The sequence below is a fragment of the Telmatherina bonti genome (assembly GCF_933228915.1).
Source record: "Telmatherina bonti genome assembly, chromosome: 4".
In the NCBI taxonomy this organism is placed as follows: Eukaryota; Metazoa; Chordata; class Actinopteri; order Atheriniformes; family Telmatherinidae; genus Telmatherina; species Telmatherina bonti.
Genome location: NC_136622.1, coordinates 13,341,252 through 13,361,334, shown reverse-complemented (window position 1 = coordinate 13,361,334; position 20,083 = coordinate 13,341,252). Strand labels below are relative to the sequence as shown.

The following is a 20,083-nucleotide window of genomic DNA, read 5'->3' as shown; positions in this document are numbered from 1 at the left end:
TCTGCTACTGCACAAGTAGCATGGAATCATCTGAAACTTTGCCTTCCAGTAAAAGAGGAGAAGATTTTCTGCAACTGCTTTATTTATGCAACAAAACAATCAACAACAAGAGCAACCATTACAGTTTAATGGCTTATTAAAAAAAAAAAAAACAAAAAAAAAAAAAACCCTCTTTTGTTTTTCTGTTTGCCTCTGCAGATGGAATCGGCCCCTTTGGGAGCACCTTAGAAGCAAACAGGACACCATACTTCACACGCTGACAGGTTGGACTTTTAACCTCTCATGAAAAAAAAAAAGTACTAAATTCCAACTCTAACTCTAACTTGACTTAAACGTCTGGAGGTAGGCCACAGCCATCAGCGCTGAAAGAGTAAAGTGGAAAAATGCTGCCAGTCTGCAGTTGATCCCACAGGACTATATCTTGTCTTCTTTACAGCCTTTTCTTTCTGTCTTTAACAGCGAATACACGCATGTTAGCGAATTTGGCTGACTGCAGTTTTTCCAGAGTGACACACAGAATGAAATGAGCTGTGATTCAGTGAGAACTGCAGTAAAGTACAGAACAGGTGTTGGCCTAGTTGGAAAAATGTTTTGTACATGCGGCCCCTTTGCACTTTCATGTGTGGGATGGAAATCAGTTTTGCCGCAGGTCATGCAGACGTATAGACTCTGTGTGGAAACTGAATAAACACTATGGATATTTAATGCCTTTTGAAATACTAATTAGCCTAACATGTTATGTGCATACATCCGTGCAAGCATGTATCACAGTTGATGGATTCACTTCCCTCAATTAAAAATTTCACTTCCATAATTTTTAAATAGTCTTTATTTGTTTTGCAGTCTAGTGACCTGCTGAGGATGAAATTGTAGCACTTATTTCTCTTCACACAAATGAGGAATGGATGAGAAAGAAACAAATCCAAAAAAAGTTTAGCTAATAGATTCTGAATGAACTTTTAGTTTTAGTTTCTAAATGAGCAGGTTAGACAAATAAAAAAAGACTTACCACAACAAATATTATACCCGATGTGTACCTGAGCTGTCCCTTATCTTAAGAGACACCTGGGTGTACAACACAAAGATGATAACCATCAAATTTCCGTCAAGACTGTGGCCGCTCCGTGTCCCATGGCAAATATTTCTCCATTCTTTCCCCTGATCTCTATGTGAGGAATTCAAAACAGATCGCAACGACTCAGCTTGGTGTTGACTCACATGAGAAAGAAATGGTTTCTTTTTCAGCCTTAGATCAGAGGATCAAAAATTTGATCCGCTGCTCCACCCATTAGAAACAAGTCACCCGGCTGTTTCTTTGTGTCCAGCCTGTTACTTTAGATTAGTTTTCTCCACTGTGAAGCATGGCTGTGTGATCACACTGTGTAGGATTACAATGCATGACTCTGTGAATGGAAGCCGGCTCTTGCTGTGCCAGGCTGTGCTGACTGTATGTGAACCAGGGAGCCACTATGTGCCTTGTGTGTCTGTGGAAAAACCCGGTGAGGTCATGGCCGTGGCTGCAGAGTCCGGTTACATGTGTGTTGTCCATGTGGGGCAACTGACATTGGCTTTAGTGCTTTAGTGTTTCTTTCTAATTGCCCTTCTTCCCCGTTCTGCCTCTTTCTCACATAAAAATGTAAAAATACACACATAACCCCACATGAAATGATTTTCACTGTTGGGTACCCTTACGTCAGCCGTTTCTGTGGCTAGACTCTGGTTGGCTGTCGGAGGTGGCAGCAGTCTGTGCCAGATGTGCTCAGTATGTGAAACCACCATTTTAAAAGGTTCCAAAGCTCCAGCAGCCTTTTAAACTACACAGATTGCAATAATAGACTTACAGGTCATCGGGATTACATCCTTCGTAGTGTAAAATCTTAGTTACTCAGTGTTAACCCCAAGCTCTAATTTGGCCAAAATGGGAAAAAAAGTCATAGTTCTGTCTTTCTGAAGATACATTTATCCCTAGTATCTCCTGTTGCAGTTACCTGGAGAGAACATGTAACTGGAAGACCTTCATGGAAATTAATATCTTTATTCAGTCAGATTCGAATAACATTATTTATCTCCAAATGGGGAATTCTGTTCACTGTTGGGTCCCATAAAAGGACAAAACAAGGCATCATCCCCACAATAGATAGAAAATATGAGCGTCTGTAAAATGGAGCTGGACATTCACAAAGAATGTTTTATTTGCATATTTAGTGTGTTTATTGCTCTATGAGGTGGCTTAATGGGATTTGTTTTATAATGATTAGTTTATTGGCTTCTTCTTCTTTTTTTAAATTTTTTTTTATTGGAATTGCATCTACTTTTATTCAACAGGTCCAGCAGTTGTTACTGTCGTTTCCACCTGTGTGAATGAACAAAATCAGGCTTTTTGTATTTACAGTGTAAAGATTGTCCTTTTCTTAACAGAAAATAGTACTAAAAGTGCCTTTATTAAAGTGGAACTATTTTGTGCATTTCAGGCTAATTTATTGTTATTTCTGAGACCAGAAGGGCTGGGATTGATCGAGTTATTGTCACAAATCGCTTTATTTACTTCAGACCGACCCTCTCCGTAGGCTGTCAGATCAGCCTGTGGGCAAAACGAGTGGATTGAGACTCTTCCGCATTAAGCCCCGCCTCCCGCCACTGCACTACATCGGGAGCGCGCACCGCAACTGCTTCCGCCGTCAGTGTAACATCTCATAAACAGAAGGATTAGGCTCATATGAACTCAATAAAAAAAATAAAAAATAAAACTAAATAGAATGTCAACACATAGCACAGCCCTACATGTTGGAACCTGAATCAGACCCTGAAAACGAAGTGGAAAACAGCAACCCACAGCAACAAATGCAGCAGGATGTCTCTCTTTGGTAAACACACCAGCCATCGTTGGAAATAACTTTATCCGATGTTTTCCACCAACCTGATGTATTTGTACATGCCCTTGTTAACCAGTAGAAGGTAACCAATCTTATCCCCCGGGACGTCACAAGGATTTCCAAGTAGAAAAAACTCTCTAAAACAACGCGTTTTTCGTCGCCATGGAAACCGAACGGAGAGAGTGCTGGAACTCAAACTCAAACTCAAACATGCGTTTAGGTGATAAAAAACAGTGCCGTTCACATGTCTGATGAGGATTCAACACTGTAACACTGTAGAAAGCTCAGAAAACTTGAAATACCATAATAGCACCCCTTTAAGTTATAAATGATCCAACATTTAATTTCAAGGATTAAAATCATGGGCAAGTTAAATTAACATGAATGAACCAATAGATTTTTTATAGGAGTTTGATAGGGTTTAAAAAATATATATTTACACGTCATGTAAATAGTTAGAGGTTGCTTTACCTAGATGCAATTATGCATTAAACTCCTCTGAATCAGCACCTCATGTCTACTCAGTTAGCTTACACCGCACTAGCACAGAGCTCGTAAGCTAGTTGGCATCATAACACATGCACAGATTATGTAACTCACCTGCTGTTGTTAAATTATATTTCATGTATCATAATAAGTTTAACTTAATATTATCTTTCCTGCAGGTAGCTACAGAGATAGAGTAATCCTTTTCTGTCAAAGCTGTCGCTTAATTCCTCACCTGAGTTTATGACACACCAAGATGATAGTGGAAAACCAACAAACATATATTATTCGCCTGTAGCTTTAAATCAACAAATTTACTTGACCTGAACTAAAGTATGAACTAAATTAGCCTCGTTAGCATACACCACCATGCTAAGGCTGAGGACGTGGCTAATTAGCATTGTTACAAATGCTTAGCATTAAAGCCATTTCTCCAGTACTTCCTGGCAGCTAGCTACAGGGATTATATAACAATGTTTCTACCTGGGTTAATGGTGATATATGTTTGTCATCTCCAAAGGATGTTTGCGATTGCCATTAGCCAAACCCAAGACTGGACTATGAATGAGACATTTCAGGCAGCTGTGTGTGAGAGAACAGGTCTCCTTTGAGGTTTTGTGACTTGGTACACCTTGCATGTTCACAAACACTTTGTAACACACTGGTGGTAACTGGGAAAACCCCATCAAGAATAATTTTGATTTCCTTTACACATTTTTCCTTGTTTTGGTTTAATAATTGTCCTCTTTAAATATCTTATTTCCTTCCTTATGTCCTCAACAGCTCCAGAAACAGAGAGGGGAAAACTTTGGGAACAGATAACAATGGGGATGATGGTAACAGCTGAAGTAGAGATCATGTTCATAGTTGTGGTTTGTAAATACTTGGGTCAGCTGATAGTGGTTGTTCCTGCTGAATTGTTGAACTGGTGGAGGGATAGCAATTTGTAGACATTACATTAGCGGACAGACTGTCGTTTAAGTAACTACTAGTATTACAAAAATAATCATTCATTCCATGTAATTGTTCGTACAAAAAGTTGTTCCCAAATCCTGCTCGGTTTGGTGTCAATAAGCGATGAAGGAAAAACTTGGAAAGCTTAAAGGAAAAAAAAAAAACAACAACACAGAATCAGTCTTGTTGTCATGGGTGTTTATCTCTCAATCTTTATTTAACATGTCGAAGTAACCTGGCCACACTTTAACATTAAATCAACAGGCTTAGTGTTCATTGTGTACAAAGCTAATATATCACTAAACACGTGAGAATCGTATTTCTTGTGCTCAGCAGTTAATTGTACTTCCTCATGAATGTCCAGTGTGTGGGGTGTGTTTGTTCTCAAACAGGATAAAGTTATTAAATCCCAGCTGCTTCTCCCAAAACTGATAGACTTATTTGTTCCGATTAACAGCCGCATTAACTTCTGCAGATATATTAAGGTGAAACATAACTATGGGACCCATTAAAAGTCAGACTACAGAGTGCAGGCAAGCTTTGCCTCAGTTCTGGTAGTAATGGTAGTAATAGAAGACGGCATTGAAGGAGGCAGCTATTTTTGCCCTGTTGAACAAATGGCTCAATTGTCCTGCCTCTAGGTGCATGAAATCACTTGATATGTCAGGGGTAACGTTATATAATACTCTCAAAGGGGCCCCACAGGGCCCTGTGTGTGCATACGTGTGTGTCTGCACTCGTCTACTTTTTGTTTTTTTTAATTGTGTGTGTATTTGTCTCTCAATGACAGGCTGTGCATATTCACAGTATCACAGTTGTAAATGGGGTAGAGAGGCTCTAAGTGTGTGTGGTGTGGCCTGAGGTAACATCGTCTGTAATATTTTATTAGTGTGTCAAATCAATTTATGTTGTATTAACCTTTGAGCTGAAGGCTTCTTGCTGTGGTCAGCTGGGCAACTGGTTTGTTATTGGCCTCTCGCCACAGTCTGTATCCCCCCTTCAGGATGTCTTCTTCGCTCTTTGTCTCGCTCTCCTTTAAGCACACAAGCACAAACACGTAGACACGCTTAATCCTGCTGAAATTTACTGAAGTCGGTGGAATTATTTTTCTAAGGATTAATACTTGTGGCATTTGGTGGGGAAAAACCTTCAATTTTCACCTCAGTTCCACCCACTGCTCCAAACCAGAAGCCTTGGATGTAGAAAGGCATTCTTTAGCTTTTAGTGATTTACATTTTACCATTTGCTTTTGTTCAATCTAATTGGCTTTTATTTAGGATTAGAGCCCAGGCTCAAGGCTACCAGGCCTGTGAAATGAGTACTGGAACAATTGATGCTCAATATTTAGATCAGCTCTAAGGTTTCTTTACCTCTTTATAGCCTTATTAGATGAGGCTTAATGAAGCTCCTTAAGGAAAAGAAAAGAAAAGAACAGCCATCAGTAACATTGAAATCCTGATCAAATATTTATTTAGCACTGTACCAGGAACCCTCTTTGTCTTGTGTACAGATAAAGGAGCCTGATACCTGATACTGTAAAGACCACTGATGACTATACATCATTAAGGCTTTTATCACATGTTTTCCAAAGCATTATATTTGATTTTGGCCAACTTAAAGCACGGCAAAGAGTAATGATTCAGCTTGCATTCCCTCCAGATCAGGGAGGTGACTGACACTGACCTCGGATCAAATGGCTTGTTGTGGGCTCGGCTGTAATAGGATCTCCTCTCATCTGGCTAGACACCCGACTTTACATGTGACTCCGAGTGCGTGCGCGATGAATTGTCTCAAGTGACGTTTTCAGCTTCGGGCTCATTTCAGCAACTCTGTGTAGTGGGGGGAGGAGAATGGCACAATACGTGTTTATTTAATGCAAGTCCATGTTGGGCCTGTTTGACTTGGGTTTGTGTATTTGTTGGGTATAGAAAGCTACTTACAGAGACTTAAGGAGTTTTCAGATATGCACACATGCAGCACAGAGGATAAATGGAAAAATTGCAGTCAACTTGAAGGAAGCTGCAGAGTAAGTACAATTAGCTGTGCCAATGATAACATTGTTGATGGAATATTCTTAGTAAAAGCATAATTTTTCATGTGCAATGGTGTCTAAGCATACAGCATCTGCTCTGTGCGCAGCCTATTTTCTCTGTTTGGCTCATGTATTGCAAATATCATATGCACCTCATTTTCCATGCACTGCTATTGAAAAACATGACCTGATAAAGCAGATGACATCTTACCATTTGCAGAATTAAAATGAGGGGTTTGAGGAATACCTAATGTCAAGCAGCAATTACTGTCATCTACTCAGTTTGCTATTACTTTATATAAGTTATCTTTGCTTTGATTTTATACCACAAGAGTTACTGTTCAAACTGTTGTTCATTCATTATGAAATTAGCAGAAGAAAAGAAAACTATAAGGTGATATATGACAGTTTATGGGGTAAATAAAATATATGAACACATAAAGAGAAGATTGTTCTAAATATTACAATTTACTGGCTATATTTTACAATGTGCAATTGTAATCAGTTCATTTTTCTGACCATCTACAGGCTTATCTACTTTAGCTACCTCACAGTAAATTATATCTGTCCTGCTCGGTTTATATATGTCAGTACGTGCTGCATCATTTAGCGAACCTCAGTCCCCCTGTCCTTTCCACAAAGTTCTGTCTGAAGAGGAAGAGGAGGAGGATAGTGCCACAAATAACTTCCCAACAATGTATGTGGCGATTGTACGTTAGAAATAACACACTTGTAACATACATTTTTGTCATTTTAATAAGGAGCAAACATTCTTTTTAATTCTAACGATTTTATAACCACAATAGTGAAACAATCTTGTCTTTTTGTCTTGCAAAAGTGCAGGAAAATAAAGCGTCCACACAAAAACTGCAGAATTTAATCACAGTAGAAAGTCTAAAACTGCAGCAAATGCTTTGGTAGTTTTCTTTTTATGGAGATTCTGTGTGACACACAGATGCAAATACTTCATCTAAGGAGAGATTAAGCTTTAAGTGTCACACTTAAGGAGAACACCTGAGGTGCTACGGTGTCAGTTTGCAGTCTGGGACTGTTTTATGTTTTTTTTCCTTTTTTTTTTTATTAAAAGGGAAAGTTATTGCAAAGTATGAGCAGACAGGCTGAAAGTACTTGGTTTGTCTGAACTATGGTCCTAAACACATTTTTATACATTTAATAAAATAGTCATAATAATAAAAAAAACTCCAACTATTCCCTAAAACCAGAGTATCATTTTTCTTAAAAGGATGACAGTTGAATAAACCACAAAGCTTTCCTGTTTTAATGTGGATGTAACATATTGGTATGGGTCTTATCCACAGGATGTTTGTATGGATAGTCCGTGTGTGTGTGTGTGTGTTTCATCTCTGACCAGAATGCAGAGCATGTGCAGGAATGCTAATGTCTTCTTCCTTTGTTGTCCGTGCAGACTGTCGAGTGTGACGGTGCATATTCATGAAGCTTTTTTTCCTGGAACATGTTAAATTTTACCAAGTAGATTTAAAATGAAGGAATAAGATTATCAAAGAAAGTAAAAGTTAAAATTGTGGCTGTACAGCCCTTTTCATCAAGTTTATTGTTATACTGTTGTTTAGACGAACAACGTTTGGTGAGTTTGTTGGCTGTCTGTGAATTCCATTTCTCACACATGCTTCAGTTTAGAAATGTTTTGCAATTGCAACAGGAACCAAAGCTGTTTGTCTGTGAGCTGCTCTGGCTGTCAGCCCCTGCAGCATACTGTCTTCACACCAACATATCTCCCATGTGATAAGTTCATGCAATCAGTGTTGCATTTTTAAATCTGTTATAAAATAAGTTAAAAAAAAAAAAAAATGCAGATCTCATTTTCAAATGTAAGATAATGGTTTCCAACTGTCGCACTGTGCAAGAAAGTCTGTCGACTAAATGAGAAGATGCTTAGTTTTATATATTGTATCAGACTAAGTCAATTTGCTTGTTTGCTGTAATGCAATTAAATAACCAAAAGCTTTGAAGTGAAAGTGGATTAGGAAGACCTTTTTGTGTCCTATTTTCGTCAGTAAACTCAAAGTGTATATTGTCTGCAGAGTAGCCCAAAGCTTGGTGAAGAGAAACAGATATCTCCTGACACTCCTATCAGCAGAAAAGTCTTTGTTGCACCAGATAGTAGGTTTTTGTAGCTACCAATCTTTCTACCACAGGCTCTCTCTCTGCCACAGGTTATCTGTGCGTCAGTCACCATTGCTATGACTCACTGTTTTTACCACAGATAACCTGCGAGATCATTTAGTTGAGTTAATTTCTCTTTATATTGCAGAACATTTGTGTAAAAAGTCAGAAGCAAGCGACGTGTGGCGGGATCATCATTTGTTTGTCCGATCCGCCTGTGGGTTTAGATGTGTGTATCTTAGCTGGGATTGATGAGGCTGAGCGGGATCCGCGTGGCTTTTAGTGATGTGTATGTTTGAAGAAAAAGATAAAGTGGGAGATGGCTTGGAGTGAGCCGCTGTTGAGTGGCTATATCTGCTTTGGGAAATGTGGAGAATGTGTTTGATGTTGAGGTGAGCAAAAAGCGTGAGATAGAGTGATGGAATGTAGAAATACTCGCACAGATGTGCAGAAGGATTTAAGTTGATTTGACATCTTAGTTTTTTGACCGTTTTTGTGCACTTCTGTATTACTGATGTTCAAACCTAAAGGGACAATTAAACTTTTTACCATCACCTTTTGTGTATGTTTAGATCAACCAGATTAAAGGAAAGCAAACTTTACACGGGGGACTGTGGATTATGATAGCAGACAACAGAGCTGGATATTTTCCAACCTTTTTTAAAGATGAGGCAATGTTGTTGTCTCTGCATCTAAAGCGACTTGTCACCCTGGAGGAATATAATTTCTGTGGTTCATGTGCACTCATGTTCAACCGCATAATGAATTGTCCCAAAGATGTGAGGATCTGATGTGTTTCTGTGAGACCAGAGTGGAGTCTTCGAATGCATGAATATGGAATGGGATTTTCAGGAGCAGCTCTGCTGCTTTTAGCAACGAGGGTCTCTGTCATTCTCATCTTTTTTACAACATCGAGATATTTCCACCAGACATTCAGACATTTAGGGTTGATATCTCACAACCTGATTGTTTTTTATTCAATTAAGCTGTCTTTACTTTAACTTTCTTTTCTGCTCTGCTCAGTTAAAAACTCTTCCAGAAACTTAATTCATAAGAACATGTATGAAAGACTTTGTAATTGAGCTTTTTTGGTTGAGAAATCTATTGTTTATTTATTATTTTGCAACAGCTTTTCATTCAGGGTCTAAAATATATGTTCTTTTACACATTGAACAATGATCGGGGAAAAAAATTGCTAGTCTAATGGGTGTTTTTCTGACACCTGTCATCAAGGCTAAAATTCTGATTATATACGAGTATATGGTAGAAACAGAACAAAAGAAAACATGAACATTCTTTCTCAAATTGGCAATTAAAATTTTTGTTATTTCTCTCTCTCTTTGTTCTTCTCTCGCTCTTAAATGGATTTTTAATTGTAATTAAATGCATTAGAATGAGTGTGTAGGAACAGACTGTAACCATAATGTTCAAAGGACACAATAACAACAGTAGGCAACCACTTATTGGCTTGTGACAATGTCCAACAATTAATTAGGAGAATATCCAAGATGTACTGGTCAGGGATGACAATTAAAAAAAAAAAAAATTCACTGAGGCTGAAAGCTGATTGGCTTAGAGTAACCATCTGAAGAAATGGCAATGACTGTTTTGGTAAAAGATACAGTATTCAAATTTGGAAAAATAAGAAAAGATGAGTGGGGAAAGGATTAAAACTACTCTGAAAGTGGGTAAATTATACAAGAAGTAAATAGTTTTTAAAAAATAAACTCTTCATAGATGATAGCACTAAATAATCATTATTTCTTCATTTTCTATGTTTTGACATTGCTGTTTTTTTCCATCTGTTTGTCTTCATATTTTTTTACATTTTACTTGTTTTATAACATATTTATTCTTTTTTTTTTTTTTTTTTTTTAAATTTGTTAATATTTTTTTTCTTGTGACTCTTCTGGTTGTTGGTTAAATTTCATTAAAAAAGTATAATCATATGCTCATTTAATTTGCTCAAATGTGAAATTTTAAAAAGTTTCCACATTTCTGAGTTGACTGCTGTTGTAAATCCTGCTTAGATGTTTTTAGATCAGAGCTCTCAGACTCCAGTCCTCAGGGGGCTGGAATCTGTCAGGTCTTCGTTGTTTTCCTGGTCTAACACACCTGACTAAAATAAATGGGACATTGTAAAGAAGTTGACAAGAAACTGTTCATTTGATTTGAATCAATTTAATTCAGGTGTGTTGAACCAGGAAAACAAGGAAAACCTGCAGGATTGCGGCCTTCTGGGAACAGAGTTGGAGACCCTTGTTTTAGATCAATTTGTCAATCAGACTTTTGATACATTTCCATGAGTTTTCATACCTTTAAAAGCCGGAGGTTTTTTATTCAAGGGACAGTTGATAAGATGTAAAAACACAGCACTTTATCATCCATTGTTTCAAACTTATGCCAAAGCTTTTGGTAAGTTCTTGTTCAGAGAGCATACTATGTGCAGCAGATGGAGGACAAGCTGTCAGGTGTAAAAAAAAAAAAGTAAGCACACCTGGCTTCTTTCCAACACGCAGAGGCATTCGCACAATGAATGGGATTGTTTTAAATCTTCCCCTGCAGCTTCGGGCAAATTGCAACACTGAGTCAAGTAAAAGATGACAGAGATGTGTGTGTGTAGCACGGTAGTGTGTGTGTGTGTGTGTGTGTGTGTGTGTGTGTGTGTGTGTGTGTGTGTGTGTGTGTGTGTGTTATGTAAATGGATGCATTATAGATATACAGACAAGGTGGAATCCTAAAGCACCTGTTTGGTTGCAGCAGAACAGGATGCAGTAACTTGACTCCTCCTTTTCCTCGCTCACGCAACATTTATGTTTCTCTTTAAAAATAGAGGAAAAAGTACATTTGTTTCCAAATGTGTACTTAATAAGCAAGCTTGTTTTCCCTAAATGCCAAACCGTACAATAACTGTGCTCCTTTCACCGGTAAAAGTACATCATAGCATTGCTTTATTTCCTTATTTATTTTATCTTGCTATTGGAAGATTTTCTGTTCCTTTTTCTGTCTATGTTTGCTTTGCATTCACACTCCCAGCGTTTAGTGTGAGGTTTTATCTTTTTGACTCAATGTTTCTTTAAACATTTTTTAATTGATTTATTTTGTCTATCCATTTCTGCTGTTGCACTTGTCACTGATGGTGAAACTGTGACACTATATGGTTAGATCCTTGCACCATCTTTTGTCCTGCACATTGACAATGACAAATAAGTGTAAATTACGTGTATGTGTATGTATAATGTCCTGCCTGTTGCTGCGACCCATGCATGCAAGCGGAATTGCCCCTTGGAGATAAATAAAGCTTTTGAATCTGAATCATAAATATACAAAGTGTTTTATATACTTTTTTGTACCCCCCTCAGATACAAGAGGAAGACTGCCTCTCCAGAGTCATTTATTAAATTGACATCCATCAAACTAGGTAAGATGTGTTGCAGCTTATAAAGACAAAAGCAGCCACCTTTTGTTGTAGACTAACAAAGTGATGAAGGATACATTGGTTGAAGCATTGTTGCTATTAATTTAGATTTTCTCACTCATCTAACTTTCTGTTTCCCAGAATGGGTTGCCTCTTGACTTTATGTAACCAAATCAAAATGTGTTCTTTGGCTACATGAACGATAACTTTCAATGCTGTTCTCAGCCAACTTTGGGTTTATTACTAATTTCCTGCAATGACAACAAAGCTTTTATTGTTCTCACCTTGTGAATCACTCGACTGTCTGTTCTGTGTGTGTGTGTGTGTGTGTGTGTGTGTGTGTGTGTTTGTGTGTGTCATCACAATATAATGTGCTTTGTGCTATAATGTGCTTTGTGGTAGTTCCCAATACTGGGAACTACCACAAAGGTGGTTGCTGTGGAGTACTCTGTCAAGTACTTATTCATGTTTGTGGCCAGATTTTGTTAGCTTGATTGCAACTTTGTTAAGATACAGTCACAAAACTACATGTGTGTAGCTGAGATCAAAATAGCAGGTGGCGTTGTGTGTTGGTTACCGAGGGACAACTCCAAACGTCAGAGGGCTTCGAGGCTCACGGCCCTACTTTATCACTTTGTAGTTCACTATTGAACCCTGTGCAAGGTTTTTAAAAATGTTATTTCCCTGTTTATATTCTTGAGAATTACTTGTGTTTAGATTGGCATAATCACATTGCAAGGTGGTCTGTAGTTTCCAGATGGTATTGTGGTTTAATTACCATGGTGCAGATAGTAAAAATGATACTTACTGGACATGCCAAAGTTAATATAAATGGTCATGTTACCATGTTTGTCCTTGCTTTTATTTCAAAGCACTTTGATTTGTATTTCTATTTAGATCATGTGCATTGTTGTAAACATTTGCGACCAATTTTGGAATGATATTTGTTTTGTTTTTTTTACCTTTTTAGAATGTGAAAGTTTTGTTTTGTGTTGGTTAAAAATCAACATTTCGGTTATAAAATAACATTTTAAGTAATAACAAATGCTTTTTAAATTATTTTATACGTTATAGAGTTTCACCAATTATGGATTTTCTTTTTGTTTCTTAGACCAATACAGATACAGACCATAGGCCAGTATGACTGATATTCTATGCCTTAAGCTTTAATAAAGAATAGTTAGCGTCGTGTTTGTTAGTTTAGACACAATATTGTATCCATGGTTGCTCTGAAGTTTTGTTTTGTCACCAAAGATTAAAAAGTCAGACTTTGTAATAGTGTTTCTATGTTCCAATTGTAGGAAGAAATCTGCCAGGTTTATTTTCCTAATATCTTCACATCTATTCTAGATTTTATTCTTTTCAGTCCAATGAAACAAGATCTTACCAGGGAACAGTGGTTGTAATTGGAGATCAAGTAACAGCATTCCTTAATGTACAGCACTCCAGTTCAAGCATGCAGCACAATGCAACACACTTTCTCATTCTCTAATGCACGAGATTAACTATGTTGAAGAAGATTCCGGACCACAAGGACCAGTTTTGAACTCTAAAGAAAAGAACGGTAGCTCAACCCTTCACAGGCAGCAGAATAACACGATTACCCATCAGCCACTGTGTCTAACTTGAGTTTAATATGAAAAAGAAAAAGAGGGAACTTGTTAAATTGTTTAAATATTGTTTAGCTCGTCTTCCTATTCATAACTGAAGTTACCTTAAAAAGTGTTAAGTTTTAAAAGTATGAAATGTTATCCTTGATTATTTAGTAAAATGGTATGAAAATTTGTCTATTAGAAAGGTTAGCTGGTGTTAGCTTGGCTAGTTCAGCAGTGGAACTAGCCCCTTTATTTTTCAGTGCAAAATGGACCACAGCGGCAGTAATGAATATGTCAGGGCTACTGATGGGATGCATGGCAAGAGTGTAGTCTGTAAGGAAAATGTTGCGAGGATGTTTTAGATAAAGAGATTTTTATTTTTATTTTTCTCTTTATTTTTAGGTAAAGAGATTTTCGTAAAGGAAAGTTTTCCTCAGTTAACATAGAGAAAGCAATAGGAAGTACTACTCTTATACTTTGCAGAATGGAACACAACTTATATAAAGTACATGTAAAGTGTCCTTACAAAGTTTATCATGAGCATAATGTCTGATATTTCTTTATTTTTACATACAATTTATTACAGTCATATAAAAATGTGTAGTTAAAAATAAGCATGATTAATGAATGTAAGAAGCAGGGTTATATTTTTAAATTATCAGTACATAAAACCAGCCCTTCCTCTAAAGCAGTCTCACATGAAGATCTGGTGCCAGAGGCAATCAGGGACGCATGAATGATTTAGGTGCCTCTGGTGTCCTCACTTAACACTGTACAATGTTTTCACTTAATGTGTAGTCCTGATCTAGCAGCCCTTGTAATACAAATATATGTACATAGACACGCAGAAACACACAAAGCATGAAGTAGTTCTCAAACTTGTTGACAGCCACGCACACCATTTAGACTTGAGCACTTGAGCGTGCACCAACAGAGCAAAGCTGTTAACATAGAAATAGTTTGGCAGTTGTAGTTGTAGGCGAGCGGATCCACATGTATGCAAGCACACTAACACACACCGAACACGCACGGACCACAGTCTGGCCAGCTGCTATGGGAGGACAAGAGGTTTGAATGGGAGTGACAGCTGTGGATTCCTTGGGATGAAGGAGGGATGGGTTGAGATTGGAGATGGGAAGAATGAGTGCAAGAAGGAGAGAAGAGGCAGATGGTATGAGTGTGTCAGTGAGAAAAGAGATTGTGGCATATCTTTACAAACTTTGAGCCTCAGAGTTGAACTTACTGATGCTTCAGTAATACTTCCTTCACGTGTTAGCTGGCTACAGTTAGCCTATCCATTAAATGTTCCTTTGTGAAAATATAATTTCTTAAATTACTAACACCTTTAATAAAAGAATTCTTTGAGGATTAAGAATGACTGAAAGTATGAGCATTTCTCAACAACAGAAAATTCACTGAGACAGAGAGCTCCCAGTGTAAGGAACATGTGATCCTAACTGTCAGTACAAGACTATTCATAGAGATCCTGTGTTGCACAAGGCTGATTTAGCAATGCTGCAAGTCTTTTTTTTCCTTTATGTGAATATATATTTACTTCCTAAACCTTTAACCTTATTTGATAAATCTTTTTCTCTTACACTAACCAGTGACCGTTATAAATAGCAGTGAATCAGACTGTACTGATAGTAACTTTAAGATGTGTACTGTGAAGAGAAAGTCTTTCCAGAAATAAAGTTTCATGGCAATGACCAGTTCAAATGAGATTTCTATGTTTCCAGTAAAAGCAGTGCCCAAATTTTTTACAAAATATTGTCCAAAGTAGTTGGAACTGGGAGTCAAAGGAGCATGCTAATGCTAGCGAGCAGTAGCAACAGCTAGCTGTTGATCTGCAGTTGGATTTTAGTTATTTAGTTGCCTAATATTGATTCTGGAACAGTGTGTTGAAGATTGGGTTATAGTTACAATCATTTCTTGAGAAGATGATTACAGTACAGCTATGTTGGAAGAAAAGGTTCTGCGTGAAATAACATATATAATGTCACTATTTGATGCTAATTACAATGTTCATCAACCATCGCTGTCTAATGCTAGCGCCGTTTAAGGGCTGAAACGTAAACTTTTCCTGGCATTTGTTTATTTAAAGGGGTGCTATTATGGTATTTCAAGTTTTCTGAGCTTTCTACAGTGTTACAGTGTTGAATCCTCATCAGTCATGTGAACGCTGCAGGGGCGGGCTGCTGGTGCACTGGGGTGCGGCCTGGCTACCGCTCGGTGGCGGTCTGGTGATCCTGGTCCTCCGTTGGCGTGGGCTGGGCCCTCTGCCTGCGGGGGTGGGGGGTTGCTTCCGGGCTCTTGGGTCCGTGGGGCCTGCGCTCTGTATGCCCTGGGTGGCCGGTGCCCGGCGGGGCCGGTCCTTGCTGGTCCGGGCCTGCTGGGGCCTGTTCCCCCTGACAGCGGGGGACTCTGGCTGGGACCCCCCTCTGCCGCCTCCTGGGTCGGTGCATGGCTGGCTCTGGTGTGGGGTGGTTGGGGTCTGTGCCTGGCGGTGGCTGCCGATGGCCCTGGTCTCGGGGGTACTCCTGGCGTGCCTCTCGCCTTTGTGTGGGAGGGGTCACGCTGGCATGATCACCTTTTCCGGAACACGTTCCACTCTGCATGTTCTGCATGTGACACAGTCACCGAGTCGTCACGCAGGGTTATTCACTAACAGCAGCTGGTTTTCTCATTTCTGTTTGTTTCTCATTTATATTTAACTTTTTAGATTCATAGTTTAGTTACTATGATCTAAAGTTGGCTTGTATGTGTATGTATATGTGTTAATACTGGCGAGTGCGTATATGTTTGTACGTATGTACGTGTGTGCATAGAGGTGTGTGTGTATATATATATATATAAATATATATATATATATATATATATATATATATATATATATATATTATGTTATATACAATAACATACAATGCGGAAGAGTCTCAATCCACTCATTTTGCCCACAGGGTGATCTGACAGCCTACGGAGAGGGTCGGTCTGAAGTAAATAAAGCGATTTGTAACAATAACTCGATCAATCCCAGCCCTTCTGGTATCAGCAATAAAAATAAATTAGCCTGAAATGCACATAATAGTTCCACTTTAACTTATTACTATGACTATTTGGCACATAACTATAAAAACTGCTGCACAGAAGTAACATATCTGTAGTTCCCTTTCCCCTATTAAGTTATTTATATGGTGAGTCAGTTTAATCACCGGTGAGCTCTGCAAAAATAGTCTTTTATACAACACATAACTAAATTCAACAGTAACAATAATATGAAAATAATGAGTTTCTTTTGTAGTGACAAACAATTATTCATGCTAATTGTGTCTGATTTCCTGTTCATATGCTTGTGTAATGATAGTTTTAATGTTAGCTTTAATGTACAATGATTCCTTGGAGTCAATTGAGAAGATTTCCCCAGATTGTCAGTGTATTTGTATGTTCGGAATAACAACTATTAAATTGAACAACCGGTTGTCTGAGCCCATTTTGTCCCTTATGCAATCAGAATAAGTGAAAGACATCCTAACTGGGTTGTCAGTTGCTTACTTAGTAGTTTTCCATGACTGTGTAATGGGTGTGCTTGTAAGCAAGTGTGTTTTCATTGCATTAGTGCATTGCCTTCAGGCTACTATTAGTCATTAATCAGAGTCAGTGATGATGTCAGAGCTTTTCAATAATGCCCATAGTGTAGGAGCAGTGATTTGGAAATGTTTGCATGAGCATGTTTTGTGACATTAAAAAAAAGCCTCACTGCTTCAACTGTGGGGCTCTATTGCACTGTGACAGTAGAGTCACAGCAACACCAAGGAGAGGAGACTGGAGGAAATGGGAGTCTAAACTGAGCTCTTAAACAGGAAGCCACCCTGGTTCTCTCATTGTTGTGCTTTTATAGACTCAACTTCCTGCTGATTGGACCGCCCCCGTTACCGTAGTTACCATCCCTGTTGCTAATGGGATGGACCTTAAAGATCTTACAGTGGAAGGGGCTAATTGTGTGACTGACTGTGATGTTTTTGTGCATAAGAACTATTTTTTGAGAAATGCAACCTCCATTGCGATATCTGAGGGTTTATCTTGTCTCATTTATTACTATTTATTATTTTAGTTTGAGTCTTAACTGGGAATGCGATTCCTGTTCTAAGTGAATCCCAGGCAGCATATTGGAAAGAGCTGAATGCTTGTGCAGAAAAACAAAAAAGTTCTATCTGTAGTCCTGTGACATGTCCGCAGAGCCTCAGGAAAGGTGCAGCTGCTGAGTGACCAGCATCATGAAATCAACAGTTTGGTAGAATTTACAAAAAGTGACAAAATATTAGAGAAAAGAATCAAGGAGGGAGGACAAGAAGGAGGAGTTAAAGAAAAAGAGGATGTGGCCAGCAGTAAAAGATGACTGGAGGGGAGTGAAGCTCTCTACCTAATTATAGATCCTGCTGTGAGCTGGCTGAGGCAGAAGTGCTACTGGGGTTTTCACAGTCAGATATTTACATGACAACGATGGATACATGCTTTGTCAGTTAATCTACGCGTGTACACGTGCATACATGTGCTTTCTGGGGATTTTTAGTGCTGTCAAACTAACTGATGTGTGTTTGTGTGTACTGACAAACGGCAATAATGTTTGGAAGTGTGGCAAACTGATGATGAGAAACTTTTTTTTTAACAGAAAAGAGAGAAGATACAGGAAATCTCGACTGTCTGTTACCTTTTCGCTCGTTGCTATTACACTTGTTTTAACATCAGCAACACGATGCACATGTATTATGTGTGTGTATGTGAGTGTGCCTGCTGACCTATAACAGACAGCAGTACTGAATGTTTATGGAAACTCAGTGAGGACTTTGGAAACTGGACCCACACTGCATTATACATCAGCCTTCCTCTGTTGCTGTCATCCAGACACACACAAGCAGAGCCACACACTCATAATCCTGTCCGTTTCTCATGGTCACACCCAGTTGTGCACTTGCACAAATGAAAACCAATGTTTATGTCTCAGATAATATCCGTTTTGGGGCCACTGCGGTTTTTTGTTGTTCAAGTACAGGTGTGTTTCTTGCAGAGGAGTTATGGATCCGAAATGCTTTTTTTAAAAAAAATTTCCTATCCTATTAAATTAGAATTTACATATACACCCCGAAGCCAGCGTGTTTTAAAAGACACTATTCACAAAAAGTTAGGGATATTCAGCTTTTGGGTGAAATTTCACAACAAGCCTAAAATGCATTCAAACCTGTACAGGTGAACTTAATGTGATCTTCTCTAAGCTTTTAAATGCACATGTCCAACTGTTAAATGTTTCAATAAATTTTGCACAAGTTGCTGTTCTCTAACAAGGAGCTTAACGGCAAAAATCACGGCAGGTGTGTGATCCTTGAATTGACCAATAAATGTCCTGGTTCAATTAGAGCTGGTGTTTAAACAGTTGTCCTCATCATGCTGTTCACATTTTGACATCATGAGACCAAGACGACACCTAACAATGGAACAACAGTCCCTTGCCATTGCGATGCTTCAAACAGGACGTTCTCAGACAGAAGTGGCCACTGAGCTTGGAGTGTCACAGAGTGTCATCAGCAGGTTGCAACAGAGATATGGAGAGACTGGAAGAGTCACAGAAAGGCCTAGAAGTGGACGTCCTTTGGCCACATCCCGTGCTGATGACCGCTACATTGTGAACACTGCCCTGAGAAACCGAATGATGAATGCCACTCAGCTCCAGGCATGTTTAAGAGAGGTGAGAGGCACCCAAGTGTCACGTCAGACCATTCGAAACCGTTTCCATCAGCGTGGTCTGCGTGCTAGACGACCTGCACGGGTACCTGACCACACCACCAGGCACAGGCATCATCGTCTTGCATGGGCCAGGGAGCATTTACGCTGGACGAGGAACCAGTGGGCCTCAGTGCTGTTCTCTGATGAAAGTCGATTCACGCTGAGCAGAAATGATGGCCGGCAACGATGTTGGAGACGTCAGGGAGAGCGCTATGCATCAGCCACTGTTGTCACCAGGCGAGCGTTTGGTGGTGGCAGTGTTACAGTGTGGGCAGGGGTGTCCACTTGGTACAGAACTGCCCTACACTTTGTGAATGGTACAGTGACAAGCCCATACTACCTGAATAACATCATTAATCCAGTGATTGTGCCCCTACATGAACAGCATAGGCCCAATTTCATCTTCATGGATGACAATGCTCCTGCTCATCGAGGCCGCATCATCAGGGAACGGCTGTTGGAGACTGGTGTACCTCAAATGGAATGGCCTGCACTCTCTCCAGACCTGAATCCCATTGAAAACCTGTGGGATCAGCTGAGCCGTCGTGTAGAGGCTCAAAACCCTGCACCCCAGAACCTCAATGACCTGAGGGCTGCCCTTCATGAGACGTCGTTGTCAAGCTGTAATTGATGCTCAAGGGCACATGATGTGATATTGAGACGTTCCAATTTTTTGTTGTGGTGTAACTACCATTGTTGTTACCTTTTGTGTTGAATGAATTTTTTGATGATGAGGAATATATATATATATTATATATATATATATATATATATATATATAATATATATATATATATAATAT

General features: G+C 38.9%; 1 protein-coding gene across 3 annotated transcripts in view; it reads left to right on the top strand.

The window, feature by feature from the left end:
• The window catches only part of hdac7a (histone deacetylase 7a), a 64,592-nt gene that overhangs the window by 17,846 nt on the left and 26,663 nt on the right, over positions 1-20,083 (top strand). For all 3 annotated transcript variants that reach the window (XM_079238793.1, XM_079238791.1, XM_079238792.1), the window contains exons 2-3: positions 199-263; positions 11,853-11,911. The gene's annotated coding sequence lies outside the window, so the exon portion shown is untranslated. The remainder of the gene's footprint in view (positions 1-198; positions 264-11,852; positions 11,912-20,083) is intronic.